This window comes from Carlito syrichta, unplaced genomic scaffold (assembly GCF_000164805.1).
Source record: "Carlito syrichta isolate Samal-C Ts95f unplaced genomic scaffold, Tarsius_syrichta-2.0.1 Scaffold303206, whole genome shotgun sequence".
Classification (NCBI taxonomy): Eukaryota; Metazoa; Chordata; class Mammalia; order Primates; family Tarsiidae; genus Carlito; species Carlito syrichta.
In genome coordinates, this window is record NW_007247302.1 from 81209 (window position 1) to 107396 (window position 26188).

A 26188-nucleotide genomic window follows, 5' to 3' on the forward strand; every position below is an offset into this window, starting at 1 on the left:
GCTTAGTCTCTTATTTTTTTTTGGGGGGGGGATGTGATAATACCTCTATTAAATTTTTATTTTCCTACATACTCATATGTTCTAACCTGTTTTTATTAAAAAAAAAAAAAAAAAGCAAAAAAGGTAACTTATACCAACATTCACTGTCTTTGGTTTTCATTTCTATAAACTTTCCTTCTCAAATCTAGCTCTCTTCATTCTTGCCTTCTCCAGCGTCACATTATCCTGCCTCCTCATCTCAACTGCCATTTCTTACTTTGAAAATCGGCCTATTTCGAATGTTCTCGAATGTTCTCAAGTGTTGCATCTTGCAACATTTTCTTTCAAAACTACTCCTCTGCATCTCAACACTACACTCTCCATCTTTCATGCAACCAAATCACTCGACACTTTCTTTTTTTAAATTTTTCTTATTTTTTTGAGTTGGAGTCTCACTCTGTCACCCAGACTGGAGTGCAGTGGCTGCTCCCAGCCACCGCAGCGTCGACCTGCTGGGCTCCGGGGATCCTTCCACCTCAGCCTTCCAAGTAGCCGGAATTACAGGCATGCGCTACCACGCCCGGTTGATTTCTTTGATTTATTGTAGAGATGAGATCTTGCTGCCCAGGTGGGTCTCGAACCTGCTTGCTCAGACAATCCACTCACCCCGGCCTCCCAAAAGCGTGGGATTACAGGCTGAGCCAGAGCCCAGCTTACTCGACACTTTCAAAGTTCTACGTCGGTTTCTCTTTCTTCAAGCATGGCCACCACTTCTGCCCAGCCCAGCAGCCCTGGAGGGATGGACGGTATCTCCCAACGACACTGTCTCGCTGTCCCCACTGGACTCTCTGGCTGGAGGCCCAGCCCAGCCGGGAGTGTTTTCTGTGACTTGTTTCGTGTGGATCCGCTGCCCTTTGGAACCGTCCCACTCAATCCATCGCAGAGTGGTTTTTGCTTGAGGAGGGGCGTTTAATTACTCAAGATGACACATGACGACCACGTTGTCTACTCGGAAACACCCAGAGCAGAGACGGTCAGGTGGACCCTCTGGACTCGCCCTCTCCCAGGCCGGCTGTGTATTTGTTCCCTGGCAGGATGTCTTGCAGCACTGTTGATTGCAACCCCAGAGTGCTGGTGACAGAGGCACCCTGGGCTGGGAGGCTGGGAAAAGGCTCTAAAAGTAGTCAAGTGACTCATCACGAGAGATCCAGTGTGCATTGGAGGTATTTGCAGCACATTGCCACTGTGTTATGCAAATGAATCCTTCCTCCCACACTGGCACCACCCAGGAGGAGGTCACTGTGCCTCAGGGTTTCACCAAAGCTTTGTGACATTTCCCTGGGTGGTCTGGAGGCTGGCAGATCTTCTGACTCCCAGGCTGTATGTCTAGACTGCAAGACTATCCAGTGAACCCTTTGTGTGTAAAGGGGGATACAAATACAGGATTTCAGAGACATCAGCAGATCAATATATCCTCTAGAACAAAAACAAAAGATTGGGCTTTTTTTGAGTTGGAGTCTCACTCTGTTGCCCAGACTGGAGTGCAGTGGCCACTCCCGGCCACCGCAGCCTCGCCTGCTGGGCTCCGGCGATCCTTACGCCTCAGCCTTCCGAGTAGCCGGAATTACAGGCATGCACTACCACTTCCGGCTGATTTTTTTTTGATTTATTGTAGAGATGAGGTCTCACTGCCCAGGCGGGTCTCGAACCCATGGGCTCAGGCAATCCACTCACTTCAGCCTCCCAAAGGTATGGGATTACAGGCTGAGTCACCGAGCCCAGCTAAAAAACCAAAAGATTATTATTATTATTATTTTTTTTTTTTTAGTCTTTTCCAGTACTTTGGCAAAAGACATGAAAAAAGGTTAAGCAGATGAGTTTATAACATTCTGGAAAAGTCAAGCGGTTAACTGTTTTTATTTAAGTTCTGTGAAAGAATTAGAGGAGCTAAGATAATGCAGTAGAAACACATTATAAGATTGTTTAATGTTTATCAGCTTAACTGTGTAGAATCAGCCAATTTAAAGCAAAAAAAAAAATGTAAATAGCACAGGACTGTTCACCACCACACTCTGATCTAATGGGTGTACACGCTAGGGCAGGCGGGGCATGGCAGATGAGGACCTGCTGTCAGGTTGTGGATTTTCCTGCCCATGGTCCCCACCTAGGCGAGCATCTTGAGAGGAATTGGATGGGCAGAGGAGACAGGGTGGAAGAAGAAGAGACTGAGAAGGCAGGCAAGGTTCTGGCTTCCTAAGGAATACTCTTTCCAGAACTCCTGGTTTCTGGCTTGAACGGAAGCTGTGGCTTTGGTGATGACTTGAAGACCAAATCCAACCTGTCAACTTGTTTTGTTTGACCTGCACAAGACGGAAAATGTGTTTGCGATTAATCATGAGCTGGTAAGGATTGGAAGAGCTTGCATAAACACGTCAGCCTTCTGAAGAGAGAAAGTTCTGGCAATGCAGGGCTCACATTCTGATGTCAGCTGTCACCGGGACTGATAGCATCTCCTGTCTTGGACAAGCACGTGGCGCCTAGGGAGGCATAGCTCCCTCTGCTGCCTTGACTGTGCTTTCAGCCACCTGGGGTCACCCAGGGGGTCTGACAGTCTCTTACACCTTTCTGCTTCACTCATGTGCATGACTGACTGGTCCTCCCAAGCAAGAGTTTCCACTTCTCCCGTAGAGGAATCCAGAAGACTTGATGTTGAAAAGTAGCAAAAGAATTGCCATGACACTGTCAAGGGACAGAGTGATAGCCTCTACACAAGGACACGGGTTGAGCCCAGAAGAGCCTGACATGTGTCCTTGAAAGGTCTTCTGTGGGAGTTGGTGCCTAACACTGAGAGGACCCTTGGGGGCTCAGGGTGGCGATCCTGGGCAACCCCGTGAGAGCCCAGGAACTCGGGGCAGGGAGGGGGTCGTCTGGGATCCGGGGACGTAGGAGAGAGCCCAACCGCGCTGAAGTCCTCCCTGGGGCCTCTGGTTGAGCTGCTCGCTAGGCTGGGAGACGCGGGTTGCCTGGACAGGTTTCCTTCCTGTAGGGACCCTATGGCGGGGGCAGAGCAGTTGTAGAGGAGCCCAGGCAGATTTCCGGTTCGCAGGATAGGGTCCTCGAGAATAGCGGCGCCTCATGGCCTATCCAGTTTTGGGCCAGTGGAGCGACCTACCCAGGAGAAATCAGGCTCGTGAAGGCTCTACAGGACCAACCAGCCGCGGTTGGGCACAGGGCTGCCCGAAGGCGCTGCTTCTTGCTTGTCTGTAACATATGGGCTTTGACTGAGAGCAGTTCTAACAATCTGCGCCAGGATTCCTGAGATCCAAGGTACAGCCGAAATGGGTGAAACCCAGGGGTCCACGCGGATCCTAGTAACAGGGGGCTCTGGACTGGTGGGCAGAGCTATCCAGAAGGTGATAGCAGATGGGGCTGGCCTTCCTGGAGAGGACTGGGTATTTGTCTCCTCCAAGGATGCTGATCTCACAGATGCAGCACAGACCTGAGCCCTTTTTGAAAAGGTCCAACCCACACATGTCATTCATCTTGCTGCAACGGTGGGGGGTCTGTTCCGGAACATCAAATACAATTTGGACTTCTGGAGAAAAAATGTGCACATCAACGACAATGTTCTGCATTCGGCCTTTGAGGTGGGCGCCTGCAAGGTGGTATCCTGCCTGTCCACTTGTACCTTTCCTGACAAAACTACCTATCCTATTGATGAGACCGTGATTCACAACGGACCACCACACAGCAGCAATTTTGGGTATTCATCTGCCAAGAGGATAATCGATGTGCAGAACAAGGCCTACTTCCAGCAACACGGCTGCACCCTCACTGCTGTCATCCCCACCAACGCCTTCGGGCCCCACGATAACTTCAACATCGAAGACGGCCATGTGCTGCCTGGCCTCATCCACAAGGTGCACCTGGCCAAGAGCAGCAGCTCAGCCCTGACAGTGTGGGGTACAGGGAAGCCACGGAGGCAGTTCATATACTCGCTGGACCTGACCCAGCTCTTTATCTGGGTCTTGCAGAAGTACAACGAGGTGGAACCCATCATCTTTTCAGTGGGTAAGGAAGATGAGGTCTCTATCAAGGAGGCAGCTGAGGCAGTGGTGGAGGCCATGGACTTCCATGGGGAAGTTACTTTTGATGCAACCAAGTCAGACAGGCAGTTTTAGAAGACAGCCAGTAACAGCAAGCTGCGTGCCTACCTGCCCGACTTCCACTTCACACCCTTCAAGCAGGCTGTGAAGGAGATGAGTACTTGGTTCACTGACAACTATGAGCAAGCCCGGAAGTGAAGCCGGACGGTGGGACAAGTGCCAGCGAGTGCTCAGCTAACAGAGCCCAGTGGCTACTACCCTCAGACCCCGCCAGGAGCTGAGGGCACTGCCCAGCAACCTGGGCCCATGTTCCATCCCACTGTGAGACTCCAGGCTGCTGTCCAGTGTAGTCTTGTTCATGTCTGTCCTCAGGGAAACCAAGGCCTGGACAGGCTCAGCATCTTGCTCTGTCACACCCATCTCCAGTCCTGATCGTGTCCACTCTGACCCTGCTCTCCCACCCCCTGGGAGCCAATAAAGTGCATTTTTACAGGCCTGGCCTCGGCAAAAAAAAAAAAAAAAAAAAGAAAGGTCTTCTGTGTTCAGATGGTCCTGTAGCCGGGAAGAGAAGACCATCTCTCAGCGGCTCTTCCTGCGAGTCTCCGTCATCTTCCTGCCAAAATGCATTCCTGAGACAGTGGCACAAAAACATTTCCATCACAGGACATGTTGCCTCAGGTATCTGTGTCTACGCATTACACGCACTTTAAAGTTGAAAATGTCCTTGATAATCACCAAGCCCTAAAACTGCCTTCTATGTGACATCATGTCCAATGCCAACCCATCATCTCTGCTGTGTCTGAATTTTTCCTAAGTCTTTTATCATACAATTTTATCTGTGACTTGATAGAAACTTCTCCAGAAATGATAGGGACTTAAGGAGGGGACACATCTTGGTATAATCACTCCAAGTTTTTTTTTTTTAAAGCAAAAGTAAGTTTATTAAAAGAAAAGAGGGACAGGAAGAAGGCTACTTCATAGGCAGACCAGTCCCCAAACATTGCTGGGATTTCACTTGAAAAATGAAAGCAAATGTATTGAAAAGAGCAGGCTACTCTATAGGCAGAGCAGCAGTCTATAGGAAGAACAGCCCACTCCAGGTTTTTAAAGGGGAAGAGAAAGTGTGTAGAGAAAGGGATTGATTGATTGATTGATTGATTGTAGAGACGAGGTCTTGCTAAGATGCCCAGGCTGGTCCGTGGGCTCAGGCAATCCACTTGCCTCAGCCTCCCAAACTGCGAGGATTACATCAAGCCCGGCCGAGAAAGGATATTTTTAAAATGAAAACATGAAGTCCTGAGCTTCTAAATTCAGGGAGTGAGGTAAAGAAAGCCAAACAGATACAGGAAGTTGAGGGTTAAAGCAGAAAAGAAAACGTTATCTTTCAACAAGTGTGATCTATCCATCTTAGGTTAGGCCCTAGGCTAGACTCAGGTACTGTGAGATCCTTCTCGCTTCATGAAACTGTCTAGTTATGAACCCAGATGCTGATACGTAATTATGTCTTTATTCATGTAACAAAAAGGAGCAGTAGAGGCTACTGAATCCTATAATGCAGTGGTCTCCAACCTTTTTGGCCTCAGGGACTGGTTTCGTGAAAGACAATTTTTTCATGGACTGGGTGGGGAGGGTGTACAGTCAAACCTCCCTGCTCATGTTCACCTGTATTTGCAGCTGTTCCCTAGCACTAGCATCACTGCCTCAGCTCTACCTCAGACTATCAGGCATTAGATTCTCATAAGAAGTTGCAACCTAGATGCCTCGCATGCCAGTTAACAAGAGGGATCTACTTCTTTGACGATCTAATGCCACCACTGATCTGACAGAAGATGGAGCTCCGCTCACCAGCTGCACACCTCACCTTCCACTGTGCCACCTGGTTCCTAACAGGCCAGGGACAGTACCAGTCCACGGCCCGGGGGGATTGGGGATCCCTGCTATAACGGGTGGCTAACCATGTTTAGAGGATCAGGGAATGAGTAAACAAAACACGCCTCCCTCTGAGCCACGCTCTTCCACAGCTTTACTCTGGCAACGAGAACACGCTCTGACACAAGACCAACAGCTTTCTGTGTATGTGTCTATTTGTTTAAAGTCACGAACAAATGCAAAAAAATTAAGGACTTTTACATGAACCTACAGATTTTCTGAATTCTCTTGCACACACATGACAGAGAGATATGGCTACTCTGGACACCCATTCGGTCATGACCATAATTAGCAAGGACCCCAGAGCAGCTGCTCCATGGCCAGGACAATCCCGTGTGTGGCCCCACCCACACACTCCCCAGTGTCTTACTTCTGGCCTTGTCCTGCGATTCTGTGACCTGCCAGGCAGGCCATCAATGGGTTAGGTCTGCGAGATGGGCCGTACATGTCTCCCCGAGATGGTATCCACCAAAGAGTCCACACTACTCTCCAGTCATTCTGTTAAAGGTTACAGATGGACAGACATCTCTAACCCAGTCCCCACCACTCCTGGAGTCTCCAGGCTCCTTACCGAAGATAAACACAGAAAGCTCTTTATCAACTGGTCACATTCTGCCGTTTTCTCTCACAACGTGCATGCATAAACTGCTTGTATTGGGCACTACTGGTGCTGGTTTTAAAACTGTATTTCTGTAAAGTTAAGAGGAGATGTGAGTACCGATTGCTCACATCTGTCTTCTGGCTTTCCTTGTCTTCTACCTGAAAGCAATTCAGGTGTGAACGGCAGGCAGGCTGGAGCAATTCTGATTAGGTTGGGCCAATCTAGATGGAAATAGCTCCCTTTGACTGAGGCCAACTGCAGTTGATAAACAACCAAGTCACCGTTCACTCACAGCTACCCAACATTACTCCATCACTACTCCTTTTAATGCAATCTGTGTTATCTTTGATAGCACCCTGGCTTAATATTCAGCATCATACAAGGAGGTTTCCTCAAAGGTGCTGGTTTAGACTGAAAAATGAACTCCAAAGCAGCAGGAAGTCTTGGGAATTAGCATAAGAAAAAGCTAAAAAAAAAAAAAAGTAATTATTTTTGCTAACACAACTCACAGTGTAGGTCTTGTCTTTTTATTTAATACCTTGTCATTACAAAATACAGGACTCTGTTTAGGAAACAGTGATTTAGATTCTAAGCCAAAAAGAACTAGGTGCATGCTGAACATTACTGTCAATGATAAAAGAAATTTAAATGACACGATTGCAGAGCACAGCTTAATCACCCACGTGGACACCACACTCTCCTACTAGTTCTGCCTGAGGAACTCAATACTTTTTCTGAGTCATGGGGGAGCAGAATTCAATGCTGATAGATCTAGAATGTGGATGGCAGAATAAAAACAAGAACCCCAGTCCTCACTCACCTACCAAAAGGAGAACACACTCAGATTGGTTCAGAAGACACAAATGACCTCTGCGTGAAACCTGGGACGGGCAAAGACGGACTGGGAACAGGTCAATTAAGGAAGCAGGGGTGACAATCGTAACATGAGAAAAAGTTAAATTCAAGATCAAAAGAACTAAACAGGACAAAGAGAGTCAGTTATGAACATGGGTATCTGATCCGAAACCAGGCATAGTAGGGACCAAAGGGAGGCCCAAACTTTACCTGTATGATATCCACTTTGTATGCCCAATCCTGAATTGTACCCCACATCTTTAAAATTAAAAAAAAAGGTTATGAACATGAAGGACAGTGAGCAACAAAGATACCATGAAAATCCAAGCCTGTGGGTTTCCTTGCATGGCACTGAAATACACAGAGCAAAAGTTGGTGAGAACAGGAAAAGGGGAGACTGGTAGTGAGAAATATTTAATAAAATACTTTCAGGTTGGAAGGAAGGAAGGAAGGGAGGGAGGGAGGGAGGGAGGGCCTGGATAAAATAATAAGGTTGGGTTAATATCTTTTTTAAAACACATAAAACAAAAATATTATAGAGAATATATTTTTCCAGATGTCCAAAGACAGTTAGAAAAATTGACCATAAGAAACATCAGTAAGTGCCTAAAGAAAAACTAGGATACAATAAATATTTGGACTGCAAGCTAGTAAGAAGTTATTTTTACATAAGAATAACAGCAACAAGCCAACTACTTAGAAATTTATGAACAAGCAAGCCTTGGGTCCAGTTGGAAATCAAAACCAAAATGCAGGCTGGCTATCAAATCACTCACATCGAAACAGAACACATGGGGACCGACGCATGGGAGGTAGGTCTGGGGTACCAGAGTAAGGGTTTCTGGGACAATGGGTGGGAAGACACCCTCCTGCCAGTCTCTGGAGAAGGAGCAGGTAGAGTTCTGCTCTGAGCGTTAGCGTATACGTGAACGGGTCATCAGCACGATCAAGTCCTTTGTTCTTGTCAATCTACTGACCTCAATGTAGTTCATCTATAATAAAGTGAGTCTGAGGGTCTAAGGAAAATGGCAGCTCATGTGCATGTTTAAAGAGCCTCTTTCTTCTAAGAAAGACAAGTAATAAAAAAGATAAGCCTTCAATTAGCTTAATTGAGAAAATAGGAGGAGAAAATGTAGCTGATGAAGATTAGAAACAAGAGAGGGCACATAAACACAGATGCTCAGGGGATTTAAAGACATTATAAAAAGCCAATATGAATACATTTGAAAATCTGGAGAAAGGGGATATTTCTAGGAAACTGGAGGATATAAAAATGCACTCTGGAAAAAAATAAAAGACTAAAATGAAGAAGTAAATATCTAACAGATTATAAAAAGTTATCAAGGAGCTCTCCCCATGGAAAGTCATTCATAATTAGGAGGAAGAGGAACATCTAGTTAAACAATGATAGAAGGTGATTTTCCCAGCCTGGAATCTACTGAAAACTTATAGCAAAACTCAAACATTAAATTCACAGTGTGATATTACTAGCATTTGTATTAGGAACAAGAATAGCTCTAACACCAGCACTTATCAGTGGAGGGCTCAGTGAAATAAACAGAAAATGAAATCAATAAAAGATGAGGATTTGGGAGAAAAAAAGAGTCACTAAACATAAGGTACTCCACTGACAAATCTGAAATATTCTGTTTTCCTTTATTAAAAAAAAACCTAAATAAAAAAAGCTAAATCACAAATGTTAACATTTCTTCATCTGGACTGTCAGTAAATAAGTGATTGCTACATTGTTTCTAGCAGTATGTGTGTACTTCTGTTTGTGTGTTTAGTATTTACCAAAAAAGGATCGTTCACCTGCCTCGGCCTCCCAAAGTGCTGGGATTATAGGCTGTGAATTGCCTGAGCCAGCGGGTTCGAGATCAGCCCAGGCAACTTGGCAAGACCTCGTCTCAACAATAAAAAAACAGAAAATAGCCGGGTATGGTAGCGTGCATCTGTAGTTCCAGCTACTCGGAAGGCCGAGGTGGAAGGATGGCTGGAGCCCAGAAGGTAAATGCTGAGGGGGCTGTGAGCCTACGTGCAGTTGCACTCCAGCCTGGGCGAAGGAGTGAGACTCCAATTCAAAAAAAAAGGGGGGTCATAAGGCATTGAAGTCGGGCCCTCGTGATGTCTCATGTAAATTGTTCCACTTATTCAAGAAAATACACACACACACACACACACACACACACACTATTGAACCTGTTCCTTAGCACACAGAAAGAGCATTCCCCAAAAAATATCAAAACAAAAAAGTGTAAAAGATAGCACTTAAATAAAAATTTTAAAGATCTAAATAAAATAAATGTCAGCGATATCCTAAGTGGAATCTTCTAGGAATAAAGCATCATGAAAACATTAGTTTCTCATGCAACATGTTAACAGATTAAAGAAGAAGAAAAAAAAACCTATCAATCTTGGACACTATCCAAAAGGTCCACTGATGGAAAATCAAAATTATTCCTAACTAGAAATTAAGCTCCAAGAAAAATACAAGAAATAGGTATTCATAAAAGGGGAAAGGACGTGCTGATACCTACCATCAATGGCATCACATACCTAGAAAATCCAATCAAAGTCACAGAAACACTATGGCAAGTAAGATTATTCCCTAAGGAGGGTGTTAACACAGCTAACATGAATATCAAGAACATCTTTACTTGAAAACCACAACCCGTTATAAATGCAATGACAGAAATACTCCATTTGTAATATTCAACAAAAATATCCCAATGAGTTAGATTTAACAAGAAATGTGTCATGCCTTTTTAAGAAGGTGTTGACACTTTTCTGAGGAACACAGATGCTTGGGAAACATGACCTTAGTGTATGTACAAATGGAAAATATCACAAAGATATCAACCCTCTCCTAAGGCAACCTGTATGCTCCTGCACTCATGAACCTCAGGGCCAGGACTGGCTTGGCTTTGTCCAGCCTCCTGTTCCACCTCCCTGGAGGCTGGCTTCACCCAGCCTGGGCCTCAGGTCGCTGCCCCCAATCTCATACCCACCCCTTGGAGTCCTGGTTTCCAGGCATACAGATGCTCAGGGCCTGTCGATATTGTCAGGGACCTCGATCCACAGAGTGACCCTCCCAATCCTCCACACTCCTTTGCTCCATCTTCATCTTTCATGCTGGGCAGAATTAGGACTCCAGAAGGCTCCTGTCCATACCCCAGGGACCGTGAGTGTGACGAGAAGCCATAACTGTGAGCACTTTCAAAGTTCTACGTCGGTTTCTCTTTCTTCAAGCATGGCCACCACTTCTGCCCAGCCCGGCAGCCCTGGAGGGATGGACGGTATCTCCCAGCAACACTGTCTCGCTGTCCCCACTGGACTCTTTGGCTGGAGGCCCAGCCCAGCCGGGAGTGTTTTCTGTGACTTGTTTCGTGTGGATCCGCTGCCCTTTGGAACCGTTCCACTCAATCCATCACAGAGTGGTTTTTGCTTGAGGAGGGGTGTTTAATTACTCAAGATGACACATGACGACCACGTTGTCTACTCGGAAACACCCAGAGCAGAGACAGTCAGGTGGACCCTCTGGGCTTGCCCTCTCCCAGGGTGGCTGTGTATTTGTTCCCTCGCAGGATGTCTTGCAGCACTGCTGATTACAACCCCAGAGTGCTGGTGTCGGAGGCACTCTGGGCTGGGAGGCTGGGTAAGAGCAATGTCTCCGAAGGCTCTAAAAGTAGTCAAGTGACTCATCACGAGAGATCCCGCGAGAGATACACGGCGAGATGGACTCTGAAGATGTCATTTTGGTTGCTGATGAGGTGACCTCAAAACAGGGAGATCATCCTGGGTTATCCTAGTGGCCCCAGTGCCATCCCATAAGCCAGGGGAAGGCACCAGACAGATATGGGGAGTGAAAAGAGCTCAGCCTGCTGGTCACATAAGAAGGTGGGTGACTTCTAGAGGCAGAAAGCAGCCCCAGCTGAAAGTCAGCCGGGACACTGAGGCCTCAGTACTACAACTCCAAGAGGCTGGATTCTCTACAGCCTGAATGAGCCTGGCTCTCCCCAAGAGCCCCTACATAGGAGCCCACCCACCCAACGAACTAGCTTCTGCCTCATGTGACCCTGAGCAGAAGACACAGCTGAGCCCACCACACTTCAACTTTGCAGAACTTAGGGGTTAATAAACATCAGCTGTTTCATGCTGCTAAATTTGCCATCATTTGCTACATAGCAACAGAAAGTGAACGCACTTAATAAAATTTTCTACACTGCCATTCACCTGTCCTGTAACATCCTGAAACTGCACCAGCTACATAACTCTGCACCCTAGATGCCCACCTTTTCATCATGAAATCCAACCCAACCTTTCTCCCCCGCTTTTTTTTTCTGAGTTGGAGTCTCACTCTGTCACCCAGACTGGAGTGCAGTGGTCACTCCTGGTCACGGCAGCCTCGACCTGCTGGGCTCCGGTGATCGTTCCGCCTCAGCCTTCCGAGTAGCTGGAACTACAGGCACACGCTACCACGCCTGGCTAATTTTTTTGACTTATTGTAGAGATGAGGTCTCGCCAAGTTGCCCAGGTGGGTCTCAACCCCGCGGACTCAGGCAATTCACTCACCTTGGCCTCCAAAAGCACGGGATTACAGGCTGAGCCACCGAGCCCAGCCTTTCTCCTTTCTTATTCCTTTATCCTTCCCCCTCTCAGCCATTGGTATTTCAACAAGAAAGACTCCATACTACCACTGATACCAAACATAACGTCATTTTAAAAACAATTCTTTGGTTTTCAATTGCCAGCATGGATTATCTTGCTTGCACCTAAAACCTGACTAGTACAATCATCTTCTTGTATGTTGCATCTTTAAAAAATTTTATTTTCCCTTTTATACACTGTCATTGGTCAATCCTCTGTCAAACTTCTCTAAGAATCATCTTGCAGTTATTTTGGTTTCCTCATTGGTCTTCAAAACTTTCCAGTCTGGTGTCTGTCTCCACCAAACCATTAAAACCATTCATCTGTGTCTCCTGAGTGGAGAGTATCCATCTTCTCTTAACTGCTTAACAGCATGTGATCCATTGCTTCTTGGCTCTGTATTGAAACATCCTTTTCTCCTGAAATTTGTGAGGCCTCAAATTCTTGTTGTCGTCTCACCCCACAGATCACTCGTTCCCAGTTGCTCCTCCTGGACTACCTTTGGCGATACCACCAAGACTCACTCTCTCCTCTTCTCTCCCTGGGAGAGCTCATCTCTTCTTCCACTCTTTTTTTTTTTTTTTTGAGTTGGAGTCTCTCTCTGTCCCCCAGGCTGGAGGGCAGTGGCACACTCCCGGCCACCGCAGCCTCGACCTGCTGGGTTCCGGCAATCCTTCCGCCTCAGCCTTCCAAGTAGCTGGAACTATAGGCGTGTGCTACCACACCCGGCTAATTTTTTTTGATTTATTGTAGAGATGAGGTCTCGCCAAGTTGCCCAGGTGGGTCTCGAACCCGCAGGCTCAGGAAATCCACTCACCTCGGTCTCCCAAAGCGCGGGATTACAGGCTGAGCCACCGAGCCCGGCCCCTTCTTCCACTCTTAATACCCAAATGTATGTCTCCAGGTCTGACAATTCTGCTGAACCTCAAATTTTTATATCCAATGCCCAGTGGACACTTCCATTTGGATGTCACACACACAGTTTCTCATGTGTCCAAAACAAAATTCATGCATTCCTTCTCATCTCGGCACCATCACAGCAATATCTGCTTAAAGCAAAAAGAGTTGAGTCTTTCTTGAGTTCTTTCTCCCACCCCCACTCAATCCATCAGTAAATCTTATTAATTTCACCTGGAAACCATCTCTTGAATACATCCGCAGTTGTGTCTAAATCCAGCCATACTCTATTCGTCACTGTCATCTCTCTTGTGGACCACTGCTGAAGTGTGTCACCAGTCTCTTCACTTTCTCCCTGGCCTCCCTCCGATGTACACAGTTGTCAGTGTGAACTTGAAAAAACATAAAGGGATGCTCCAACGTCCCTGCTTAAAATCCTTCACTGGCTTCCTTTCTTACCATCTAAGGGATTCCTGAGAATAAAATGTTAAAAAGGCAATAGTGGCTGCCAGAAAACATATGGAAAAAAGGGGAACCCTCATATGCTGTTGATGGGAATGTAAACTGGAGCAGCCACTATGGAGAACAGTACAGAAGTTCCTTGAAAAACTAAAACTGGAGCTGCCATGTGACCCAGCGATTCCACTACTGGGTATATATCCAAAATAAAGAAAATTGTTCTAGAAAAGAGATACCAGCATGCCCATGTTTACTGCAACACGATTCACAATAAGCCAAAATACAGAATCAGCTTGAGTGTCCATCAATGGATGAATACAGAACACATGGAATATGTATGCCATGGAATACTATTCAGCTGTAAAAAAAATAATGAAATCCTGTCATTTGTAACAGGATGGGTAGAACGGAAGGTCATTATGTTAGGCGAAAGAAGCCAAGGATAGAAATATAAATGTTGCATGTTCTCACACATACATGGGAGCTGAAAATGTAGATGCCATGGAAGCAGAGTTGGAGAGTTCCCAGAGGCCAGGAAGGGGAGGAGGAGAGAGCAAAATATATATAAATCTATTTATTACCACAAACTGTACAATTAACAATGGGAAAGATGATACATTTCACATATTTTTACTTCAATTAAAAAAGAACCTCTCAATTTAAAAAAAAATCTAAATTTCTTGGCGTAGGGTCCTAGGCATATGTATTAAACCCAGCTGGGCTTCCCAGGTCCCCTTCGAGCTGTCACTCACTCTACCAGCTGGGCTCTAACCATTCGGATCTCCTGTCAAAAGTCCTTTTGCATACCAAGTTCTTCCTGCATCCCGGACTACTGCCAGACCCTCAACACCAATGATGCCTTCCTCCTGCTCCTCATTTAATAGCCACCTTCTCAACCTTCGTGATTTGCTTAAACACCACCTTCACAGAGGCTGTTCCAGACAAGCCTATTGGAAGCTCCCCCACTGATAGCCTCCATCAAATTTCTTTCGAATTTCCTTCCACTTGTAATTACTTTTTTATCTGTTTATAATCTGTTTGTCATCAGTCTTCCCCACCAGTTTCAGAGATCCACGACATTGGAGCTTTCTCCTGGAACATATTAGATGCTTAATGAATATTTGTTGTAACAATATCTTAAGATGTAATTAAGAATGTTAATTATGTATAGCAATTAACCAAGGGCATTTGTTAAGTAAAGGTTAGTATAGACGTGGCAGATCCAGACGCAGCTATTAAGAGAGTAATTTAACTCTTAGTTCTACCGAAAAGAAAGAAAAAGTCACAGATAGAAATCCAGAAAGCAGTGTTGAGGGAAAATGGCAGGTTTCAAAACACTGTGGATGTGACTCTCCCAGGCTCTGCTTGGGGGACTCTTGGGCGACATAATCAACAAGTCCCCGCCACATCTCACACATGGTGCAGCTAGATAGAACCACACATTCCATGAACTGCAGAAATCACAATCCGACCCCACCAATAGCTACTCTGGAAGGTGATTGACTGTTCCACGTGCTCTCCCCACCCTACAGGGGCCCCCATTGCGTTTCTAGAATCTCGTTTATCTGATATGATATTTTGAGTCAGACCTTTCCAAGTACTTCCTTCAAATTAAATGCATATCCGACAGCTGTCAAGGACTTCATTTTATTTATAATGGGGTATAAGTGTGTGTGTGTGTGTGCCTGTGTGACTGTCTGAAAGGAAAGCTCTCCCAATTAAAAGAACTAGTTCCACTTTCGCTCAGTGGTGGGGTTCTAAGTACTGCTGACTTTCTGCTTTCGGCTAGTCTGCATTGTTTAAATTTTCTACTGTTACTCGTTTTTTTTTATAATTAGAAACTAAAACTATTTTCCCTTGGAAAGTATAGCCAAATGCAATGACTAAATAGTTGTATTGAATTAGCATAAATGAAGGAAGGTTTGGTCACAAAAGAAACACAAGCATGTGTGTGCCCATCAATGAATGGATAAAGAACACGTGTATATGCCCTGTCATTTGTAACAACATGGACAGAACTGGAGACCATTATGCTAACTGAAACAACCCAAGGATAGAAATATAAATGTTGCGTGTTCTCTCTCATATGTGGGAGTTGAAAATGTAGATGTCATGGAAAATGACAACTGAAGAAACATGCTGCCAACCAGGTGACTCCTCTCTCCTCCCCCTGCCACTCTGCACGGAGCCCACTGGTGAGTGCCCTCTCTGCAGGGGCGCTGGCCTGCTCTCCATCTGCACGTGCCTGTCATTTATTCCTGCCACACAGATGAATGGAATCAGAGTTTTTGTTTAAATTGTCCTAGTTCCACTTCAATACTTTAAAATGTATTTTCCAGGGTTTTTCTGTCTCTTCTGAGAATGTAGAAAAGGATTATCAGTCAGAACGCAAATATTTCTGTGTGTGTGACTACAAATAACAATCCCGGCATCTTTTATAATGTTCGTGTATTACCATGGGTTAGAGTATCTGTCACTCATATATAATAAACTTCCGCAAAGTGCAACATGAAGACGGTGGGAACTCCACGTCAGAGTGAGTTGCTACTTAGGTGACAGAACCAATGTCCCCTTCTGCGAAACTGTAGAGCTACTTACCACAAAAGGCCTACTCAACTCCCCATCCAGCCTGTACTGTGGAAGGGGGCTTAAAAAGGCACCTACAATGTCAAAAATTAGGCTAAGCATGAACTCAGCCTTTGCACAGTTAAGCACATACTCAGCCTTTGCTGAGTATGTTAAAAGTTCCCTTCCTGGAAACTGGCAACAGCACCTGCTGGCTAGGTTAAACCGTTTAACAGTTTTTTTTTCCCCGCTTCTGTGAAACTTGCAGCTTTTTTTCGCTTCTGTGAACCCCGCTAGCATTGCTTGAAAAGCACCTCCAGGATGTTGGGGTTTGGCCCACTTGGAAAGTTCCAGTGTGGTTTTGCCCCATTTAAGCAAGCCCCTACAGCAAATGGGGGCCCTTGCTGTGAGACTAGTATGTCCAGCAGGCAAGTGGTCGCTGGCCGGCTCTTGGCTAATAAACCTCTCCTTTTTATAACTTGTACTTTGGGTGTCGGTGTCTGTGAATTAAGCGCTCGGTCCCTATTTCGGTACCAAAGAAAGACTAGATATCACCAGCAGGAAAACAGGAGTAAAATAAAACACACACAAATAGAAAAGTCAAAAAAAAAAAAAAAAGAGCAGCAACTTCCATCTTTGAGCCTATAAAAGAAAAATAAAAATGATGAAAACCGTAATTAAGATGAGGTGGGAGAAAGATCTATTTTGTGATCACAAGTTCTCCTGAGTCTCAAGGAAAGGCTCATTGCTAAGACACGTCAGAGGCGTCCTGCGAGCCCGACCTGAGGCTGTTCATTCTGTAGCTTATGTTTCCTCACTGCTACGAGGATTTATGGCACTTGCTGAAACGAATGCAGATGATATTCTCGTGCGTGAATGTATGTTTCTAAAATACTGAGAGAGTTTCATCAAAGACAAGAATTCTGGAATTTAATCGCAAACAAGAACATAAATAGACACCATATTTTCCTATTCAAGTAATGAGTCAGCTCTTATTACAGTCATCTACTTTTATCCAAGAATAGCACTTGATTAATTAGACAGGAGTCAGTTTAATAACTAGTTGGCATTTATAAGAATAGAAATGGATTATATGAAAAACTGTTTATGACTGCAGAAGTATGGTGAAAACTGGTCTAATGAGTGTAATTGGAGCGATCATACATCAATGAGCCTCTTGTAAACATGCAACGGCTGCAGTCAAAGTTTCCAGCAGGACAATCTTTGCTGCATTTTAATATATTCATGCATTCGTTCACTTAGCATGTGTTCACTGAAATCTACTAAGTGTCAGACACTGTGAGGCTGTTCTGGAGATGAGCAGATGACCTCTTTCTGTTAGGAACAAGGAAATGGCAGTTGACCAGGCCCAGAGTGCTGGCAACCACATAGCTGTGCAAATCAACCTTCGCTGTGAACACACAAGATCAGAAGGGACATCAAGAAGTTGTCACACTGAGTTTCTGCATCGAAGAGCCGAGGGAAATAGAGTCTCTTGTATGGAGCACCAAGCACTGGCTGTCTTGTGTAAAAATCTCAGAACTTGCCCCTTCCATGTTCAATCTGAGGACCCAAGGAGGTCACGTTTCAGCAAACAGGAAATGAAATGTGTCACATCCAAAGTCAAGATGAGAGGGTGTGTGTGTATACACACACTTTTGCCCCAGGATGTCAGACTGCCTATGCACATGTGCTAAAGTTGTAGTCCCAGCATAAAGAGGACAGCGCTATTTTCATTCCAGAGGAGCTATTGAAATTCACTTAACAACTCCTCTCCCTTCTCCTCCCCTGCCAGGTGCACATGACTTTTGCTGGAGAGAGCCTTGAAACATAATGGACATAAAGCTTCATGCCATCCAGTACGAGGAAGCACTCTTAGATGATGCATTCCTTAAGAACAAGGACATTTGTTTCATACTTTTTCGTGCCCACCCCACCCTGTAGTGCCAGACCCTACACTTTGCTCAGGGCATTTGATGATCAAAAGGAGCCAGAAAGGACCCACACAAGGTGACTCACGCCTGTCATCTCAGCACTTTGGGAGGCCGAGGCAAGAGGATTGCTTGAGCCCAGGGGTTTGAGACCAGCCTGGGAAACTTGGCAATACCTCGTCTCTACAGTAGATTTTTAAAAAATCAACCAGGCATGGTGGTGCATACCTGTAGACCCAGCTACTTGGGAGGCTAAGACAGAAGGAAAGCTTGAGCCCAGGAGGTCGATGCTGTGGTGAGCAGTGATAGTGCCACTGCACTCCAGCCTGGACCACAAAGTGAGACTCCAACTTTAAAAAAAAAAAAAAAAGGAGCTAGAAAGGAGAACTGGCAACTGGCATCTAGTTTCCCCATCATCCCAACATAACTGGATAAATAAAATACGCTAAAAAGTCATGATACTGGCTGGACATTGTGGCTCAAGCCTGTAATCCCAGCACTTTGGGAGGCCAAGGTGAAAGGACTGCCTGAGCCCATGGGTTTGAGAACAGCCTGGGCAACTTGGCAAGACCTTGTCTCTACAATATTTCAAAAAATTAGCTGGGCATGGTAGTGTGCACCTGTAGTTCTGGCTACTTGGAAGGTTGAGGTGGAAGGATGGCCTGAGCCCAGCAGGTCAATGCTGGGGTGGCCGTGTGCACGCCCCACTGCACTCCAGCCTGGGTGACAGAGCGAGACTCTGACTCAAAAAAAAAAGTAATGATACTATATACTTAACTGGGATGCTAGGTGGGAAATCTGGATAAAGTCAAGGCCAGCCCCGGTACTGCAGGTATGGAGGGACACCCTGAGTATTTTCTATGGTATTCAGCATCACACTGGTTTGTGTAGATGCTACTGACTACACAAACACATTTTTACGGCTCTATGCATCATTTATTTCACTTATGAAATGGGGCTAACGATGGCCCTCGTCACTAAGGCTAAGAGAGGTACTTCCCAGGGTACCTGGCAGAGTCTGTACCAAGTGTTAGCTGCTGTCGCTGTTGTTCACGTTGTTACTGCAAGTAGTCGCATTATCGCTGCCATTATTGTCATCGCTGATATTCTTGAATTACATGTTTTCCTTCGATTCTGGGCAAGTTTTCACCAGATCGAACCAATAATAAGTGCTGCCCAAAGCCTCCGTGAGCGTGATGAACAGTGCTCGGCGCTGAGGCGTGGAGAGACACCCAAGATTCACCACGGGGGGCAGCGTCCACCTGCTCCTTGGTCACGCCTGCCCTCAAGAAGCTTCTTCGTGGCATGTTGGGCTTCCCTCAGCGCTTCTGCCATGCAAAGCCCGGAACTTCCTCCCCCACGTCCTCCTCCCTGGCTCCTCTGCCTCTTTCTTCTCTGGAGCCAAAGTTGACTCCTGACCTCTCCACCTGAAAGTTCTGCCTATGTCTCTGAGACCTCTGCCACAGCAGAGGCCAAGTTCCTCCAGGCCCCTGAATCCTTTCCAGGAGTTCTTCTCCAAGCTCTTCTTGCCTCTATGAGAAAATCAGGGCCAGCTGTTGGAAATGCTGCATCTTCCAGCTTATTCGATGTCTTTACCAAGCCCTTTCCATCCGTTATTTCATGTGCATGTCCCAACAGCCCTGGGAGACAAGGGCACCATCAGTGCCTTCTTGCAGGTGAAAGAACCAAGACACAGGGGTCTATGGGCTACCCAAGAGTGGCAGAGCCCAGGACTTTTGATGCACTCCTGGTGTGGATGTCTGCTCTGAAACACTTAGCCATAGGTTAGAACCTTCTCAGGCTCAGATGCAGCCACAAGGTTCCTTGAAGGGAGGGCTTTTATTTAACTGGAGGTACGCCAGAAACCCGTTTAACTCTAAATATGCTTATATTCTATGCCCAATACCTTTGGCAGTACTTTGGGAACATCAAAGTATTGTAAGACATGTGGATGATTCTTGGGCATAAAGAAATGATTATATGCATGCAAAAGCTAGAGGAAAAGAAAACATGGAATCAACTTTCCCTCAAATTTTATTTTATTTATTTATTTTATTTTATTTTATTTTATTTTGAGTTGGAGTCTCACTTGATTGCCCAGACTGGAGTGCAGTGGCTGCTCCCGGCCACCACCACCTCGCCTGCTGGGCTCTGGCGATCCTTCCACCTCAGCCTTCCGAGTAGCCGGAATTACAGGCATGCGCTACCACGCCCGGCTGATTTTTTGATTTATTGTAGAGATGAGGTCTCGCTGTCCAGGTGGGTCTCGAACCCGCGGGCTCAGGCAATCCACTCACCTCAGCCTCCCATAGGCGCGGGTTTACAGGCTGAGCCACCGAGCCCGGCTCAAATTTTATTTTTGTAGAAAGGGGATCTCACTATGCTGGCCTCAGACTCCTGGCATCGAGTGATCCTCCCATCTCGGCCTCCTGAGTAGCTGGGATGACAGGTGTGCACCACCATGTCCAGCTGCCCATTGCCCAAAGTTTTAATAAATAAATCCAAAGGAACCCAACATAGGCTCAGGCTGAGTGCTGAGAAATCTGACAAGAAGCAAAAAGAACCTCAGCCTCTCCAGCCTGGCCCTCAACTCTACTCTCTCGCTCTTAGTTTCTCTTCCTTCTTCCCTTCCTCCTTCTAAATCTGTTTTAAGAATGGATCTGTCATTAACCAACTTTAAAGCAGAATTTTCTGATTCCAATTTTGTTTTACTATACTCCATAGTTAAACTATTCCAAGGTCAAAAATGTTCAGAAAATATTGGGTTCAAGGAATGGAGACAGATTTTCGCACTGCAGGACTTACTGGAGCCTCTACTGTAATGAATATTGTGAATTTGCTTTCCTCAAATGATTCTGACCTCGGAGAATTTCATTTCATGGAGAATTCCATGGGGGGGTTGGTTTTCTCTGACACACACACGTCAGGGGCTATCCTAGGTTAAAGAATGACTGAAGGACTTCAAAGGGTTGGTCTTCTAGGAGACCCGAATTCTCACAGGTGACAAAGCTTCAGCTAACTGGAACCTCCATCCTCACAAAATGGGCCAGTGGAACGGCTGGGAAGTTGCCAGAAGTCAGTCTGCCAACCCATAACTTCAAGATATGAGAATTTGCTCTCTCTGCCAAAAATGTCACCTGGAAAGGAAGCCACAGAAGGATTTTTCACAGGGGAAGCTGGACAGCCAGCAAGTCTAAAAAAAACTATTTGGGTCAGCCACAGTGGCTCACATCTGTAATCCCAACACTTTGGGAGGCTGAGGTGGGAGGAATGCTCAAGGCCAGGAGTTTGAGACCAGCCTGAGCAACATAGCGAGACCCCTGTTTCTGCAAAATAATAATAATTTAAAAATTAACCAGGCATGATGGCACATACCTGTAGTCTTAGCTACTCAGGAGGCTGAGGTAGGAGGATCCCTTGAGACCAAGAGGGCCAGGCTACAGTTACTAGGATTGCACCACTGCACTCCAGCCTGGGCGACAGAACAAAACTTTGTCTCAAAAACAAACAAGCCCTATTTAGTCTGAAGAAATAAAAGAACATTGGAACAGTATTGTAGGGACAAAAGTGTGAAAATAAATGTGCAGCAGGGTACACATGGCCTCTTTGGACTGCGCCGCTCACACTTCAGTGTGTGGGTGTCTCCCCTGGGATCTCATTAATGCTAATTGTCATTGTGCCAGTAGGGGCTGGGGGAAAAGAATGAGAACCTCCATTTCTAACCAACTCCTAGGCAATGCCACGCTGGGCACAGGGCCACACTGAAGCATCAAGAACTCAGGAAACCATGAAGCCTGCTGGTCTTTGTTACTTTTATTTTTTGAAGATATGAAGTCTTTCTGTATTGCCCGGGCTGATCTTGAACTCCTGGCCTCAAGTGATCCTCCTGCCTTAGTCTCCCCCAAGTTGCTGGGACTATAGACAAGTGCCACCACGCTCGGCTAATTTAAAAAACAATGTTTCTTTAGAGACAGGGTCTCATTATGTTGCCCAGGCTGGTCTTGAACGCCTGGTTTCAAGGGATTCTCTTGCCTAGGTTTCCCAAAGTGCTGGGACTACAGGTATGAGCCACCACACCTGGCCACGGGATCTTCTTTGAGCTCAACTTTGTACTCATGAAGTGCAAAATTCTTCCTTGTGTAAGGACTAAGTTAGAAAAATTATCTAAGTGTCTCCCACCTTCCTCTTATATAATAAATATTAAAAGCCCAAATTCGGGGATTGGACTTGATTTTGCAGGCACGTTGGCCTGATGATAAGGTATGGAAACGAAAAATGTTGGCCTGATGATAAGGTACGGAATGGCCCAGAAGGGCTGAGTCCTGAGATGGGGGATGTGGAGGGAAGGAGACTGCCCTGCGGAGAGTTGTCAACCAGAGAGGACAGCAGAGGGAAAACAGAAACCCTCCTGTGATCCAGTTGTAAAAAAAAGGGCATTGAAAGCAGTGTGGGGATAGGTTTCTCAGAAGGTGAATAAATCAATTATATCTTGAACGGAAATGCAAAACTCAAAAGGCGCTGTGCTAGTAACTTTATTCTCAAAATTACAGTATGATGAACTATGGAAAATATTGAAGGCAGTGAGTGGCCACTAAGAACGCTGGAGCACCGGCTAAAAATGTGAGTGTCACCGAGAATTTCAGCCTTCAGATGTATTCTAGACACTCTGGCTTTAGCACTAAGTGGTCCTTTGAACATTTATTTTCTCCCCCTACTCCCCCAGGCACTCCCTTACACTGCGATGCTTAATTAACTGTGCTTTCTTAGATATTCCCAGCGCCAGACAGGAAAGTCAAGTTGTGGCACCCTCCCTATGCAGAAGGAGCTGTGAAGCACCGAACGTACAACCTGGCCACAACCAGGGTGACGCCATCCAGGCCCCCCAAGAAGTCGGAAGCTCATCTCAGAGCACACTCGCCTGAGGCTGGACCGTGGAGCCCTCCCATGTGAGGGGATTCGCAGAGGACTGATGGACCACCTGGCACAGCCAAGGTGATGCTAGTCAGATCCCTGGACAGACAATTATGTAAGGTTGCCAAGGGAACGAGGACACAGAGACCCACGCCCTACTCCACTCCTGTATGCCTTCCATACCAACTTTCCCTTTAAGGCCCTGTCTGACTGGCCCAAAATGTGAGGTGGGACTTGAGACACTTGCCTGCCATCTCCTCAGGTGGGCTGCTTCGTGACTAAGCCTGTCCTTGCTGCCACCAACACTCTTTTCTCTCGAGCTTGACTCCGAGCAGCAGGTATCTATCTGGCCCTGGGTCCGACATAAGTAGCTGTGTCAATACTGGCTTTCTTCTCTTCTACCTGGCTCCCATAGAAGTCAGGACTAGAATTTGCAAAATACCAGTGGATGTTATTTTAGCCTTGTGGTTTATTAGACTGAGTCCATAGTAATTTCTGTCCTTCCTAATTATCAGTAGTTAGAACTGCGTCCTGAGCAGATACCTTCAAGGGAACCTCGCATGCTTTGTTTCCTACTGTGACATTTCACTAAATTAAATTCTATAACATTCCTTGCCATAGCCCGAGACGTCTTTAACACACGATTTACAGCAAGTCTCAAGTGTAAAAAAGGTGTCTGAGGAAGTTCTTGTTTGTCACTGGGAGAGGAAAGTTAATTTTTAACCCCCCTCACCTCAATTAAGTGCATTCTGAGCTAACAGATGCAGAGTGCTTGGAATTATGTTTTTAATGCAAGTGTGGAAACTGAGAAAGCCCAGCCACTAAAAAATAAAATATGTATAAGCTGCCTGCTACATTCACTAAGTGATTAAAAACGTAATCTTCCTGAAGAAATGTGCCACATATTTGTTTATATTAATGTTAATAACTTGCTAACTAATGATAAATGTATGATAATTTATTCTAAGTGAAATGAAGTGTGCCCTGAAGACAGACTCTGTAAATGAAAGCTTATGCTCACCCGAGTTTAGAACAGGAACATTAATAACTATATTCTTTTGCTGCAGTGAAAATGATTGTATGTAAATTATATGCAAAGGTGCCCACAGTAGCAAAATAAAGGCCACGTGGGGGGTCTGAGACACAGAAGTTACTGGCAAAGGTTCTGTGAAATGATCTCTCACCCTCTTCGCTGTGGCTCAGAAATTCATCTCACAAGGCAAGAGAATTTTCCTTAGCTTGTTCTTTGGGCATATTTAAGATTCAGGCTTCTCAGTCTTTGCCTCTCATTACATAAACAGAATTAATAAAAGCTGCATAATGTTATATTGCATGCATTTAGAAATCATTAAGTCAAACTATTTCTGTGAATTTAGAAATTATATAATTATTATCTTTATAAATAATGTTAACAATTCTAATTTATCCATGCAGATAAACCCCAAATGTCTATTAGCATTCACCACAGTCTCCCTACCCCTTCCCTCTCAATGTCACAATCATCACCCATTATGTTGGTACAATATGAGCACTCAAATTAAATTCATGTTATTATTTGTGGCAGACATTTTCGGCTGGCTACCCAAAGACCTTTCATCTTCCTGTTGGCTAATGAGAAGGAAGAAGGAAGGGGGAAAATGGGGAGAAAAGAAGAAAGGAAGTGTTGATGAAATATATTTCAGAAAGTCTGTTCTGAGCCAAATGTGAGTGACCCAGGCTTGTGGCACCGTCCCAGGAGGTCTGGGAATGTCTGCCCAAGGTGGCTGAATTGCAGCTTGGTTATACACATCTTAGGAAGACAAAAGTTGCCAAATGTCATAAATCCTACCCATGAGATTTATATTAATTCTGCCACAAAGGCAGGGCATCTACAAACAGGGGCTTGCAGGTCATAGATGGATTCAAAGATTTGCTCTGTCTAGGCAATTTTGAAATCAGTCAAGGAAATGCCACCACTGAGAGGATGTTTCTTGCTATGTAGGTGACAACCCTGAGAGAAAACAAATACTAAACATCATGCTCCTGTGTACACCTCTGGGAAAGGGGATTCTAAACAGATGCAAACTTCCCCAAGAGACGGCTTTGAAGGATAAAAATATTTTTATTTCCTTCTTGATCTCTTATGTGATGCTATGCCAGAGTTGGGCTGGAAAGTAAGCCACGTTGCACAGGGTTAATAAAAACCTGTCTCCCCAGGAATTTGGTGAGGTGAGGAGGAAGGGAGGGAGGTGAAGAGGGAGAAAGAGGGGGAAGAGAGAGGGAAGGAGAGAAAGTTAGAGTTTAGTCCTCAGAAGGAAGAAAGGGAAAGAATGAAGTCAGAAAGGGCGGGGAGAGAGAGGGAGGAGGGAGGAGAAAAAGATCTTCCAGGGAAGAAAATAAAAGCTCTTCCCTGATAAAAGAGAAACGTGCAAAATTCTCTATCCCAGGACTTTCTGTTTCTTGCCTTTGAAAGTGGTGGGAGGGTAGGAAGACATTACGACACTGAGGAGGGTCTTGCTATAAGCCCACTGAGCCCCACCACCACTGTGCTTCTGAAGCAAGCATGCTGGCACTTCTTATATCTAGACCTTTTTTTATGTGTAACAAACTAAGCCAGGCTCGGTGGCTCAGCCTGTCATCCCGCGCCTTGGGAGGCTGAGGTGAGTGGACTGCCTGAGCTCGCAATAATAAATCTCAACAATAAATCAAAAATTAGCCAGGCATGGTAGCACACGCCTGGAAGGCTGAGGCGGAAGGATCGCCGGAGCCCAGCAGGTCGAGGCTGCAGTGGCCGGGAGTGGCCACTGCACTCCAGTCTGGGTGACAGAGTGAGACTCCAACTCAAAAAAAAAAACAAAAACTAGCCCAGAGATGTTTATGGCTCTGCTGATGCCATTTCCTGTTACTTGCAGCCTAAAGCATTCCTATCTGATATGCCATTCCTATAACAAAGTGGTGGCTTCACATCACATTGAGAACTGGAAAATGAAGACAGCAGGGTTGTGGTTATAGAAAAGGTCATCTTCTACAGTGCATAGGCTCTTCTGAAATGTTACAGCCATAAGGGGACACATCACCCTAGGGAATGGTGTGTTCCTTCCTCTTGCTCTTCCTGTGGCAAAATAAAGGTTGTAAGAATCCAATTCCACTGCTGATTCATGCACAATTATTGCCATGGTAAATATGTTTTCATGGGATTGGCAAGGGGGAGAAGTTGCCACACAGTGTCGCCTAAAGAATAAGACTGAAAGGCTGAGCCGAGCTCGGTGGCTCAGCCTGTAATCCCGCGCCTTGGGAGGCTGAGGTGAGTGGATTGCCTGAGCCCGCGG

At 45.6% G+C, this 26188-nt stretch overlaps 1 protein-coding gene and 1 pseudogene across 2 annotated transcripts in view; one reads left to right on the plus strand and one right to left on the minus strand.

Annotated features, from left to right (window-relative positions):
• Positions 1-26188, minus strand: part of LOC110595638 — a 116289-nt gene that overhangs the window by 19244 nt on the left and 70857 nt on the right. The gene's annotated exons all lie outside the window — the stretch shown is intronic.
• Positions 3318-4385, plus strand: LOC103260429 (annotated as a pseudogene). The gene has a single exon (XR_002481961.1). The product of XR_002481961.1 is annotated as a GDP-L-fucose synthase pseudogene (transcript).